The sequence below is a fragment of the Nylanderia fulva genome, unplaced genomic scaffold (assembly GCF_048542155.1).
Source record: "Nylanderia fulva isolate GAGA-0341 unplaced genomic scaffold, ASM4854215v1 Scaffold12, whole genome shotgun sequence".
Classification (NCBI taxonomy): domain Eukaryota; kingdom Metazoa; phylum Arthropoda; class Insecta; order Hymenoptera; family Formicidae; genus Nylanderia; species Nylanderia fulva.
Genome location: NW_028189409.1, coordinates 2,362,050 through 2,362,692, shown reverse-complemented (window position 1 = coordinate 2,362,692; position 643 = coordinate 2,362,050).

The following is a 643-nucleotide window of genomic DNA, read 5'->3' as shown; positions in this document are numbered from 1 at the left end:
CCTGTGAAGATTAAAACGAATCACTCTGTATAGTTATAGTACATTTGAATAATACTACTATAACTATTGTTCTGAAATATATCAAAGTATTTAATTATATAATATGAAAAAAAAACATATCGAGACTTTTGAGCAATGTAACATTTAATTAAAGTTGTTAGCAACTCCGAGATATGTAGAATTATATTAATTTTGTTTCTATGATATTATATCATTATCAGTGCTTTAATTGCATTAATCATGCAATCTTTAGCCCTACATAGATTTGCGCGGACCTTTACCGAATAAATTCGTACCTATAAGCACAAATAAACGTAACTTCGCGTTAAAAAAACAAAACACATTTTTTTTTATTTAAAAAAAATTATTATTTGACAAATCACAAATAAATGTGATTGTATCGGATTATAGAAATTATTATTTATGATATTACTATACATACCAATATTAATATCGACAAAATTTTAAATTTTTATCCACTGGCCTCTTCAATTTGTATATTCGTGCAATTTTATTAAAAAGAAAAAATATCACTCGATTTGTTCTTATAATTATATTTACATAGCGAAACTGATCTCATCTTACCACGAGACTCAATAATGCAGAATGAAATCAAGTTAAAAAAGAAATCGCTCACTCGAAG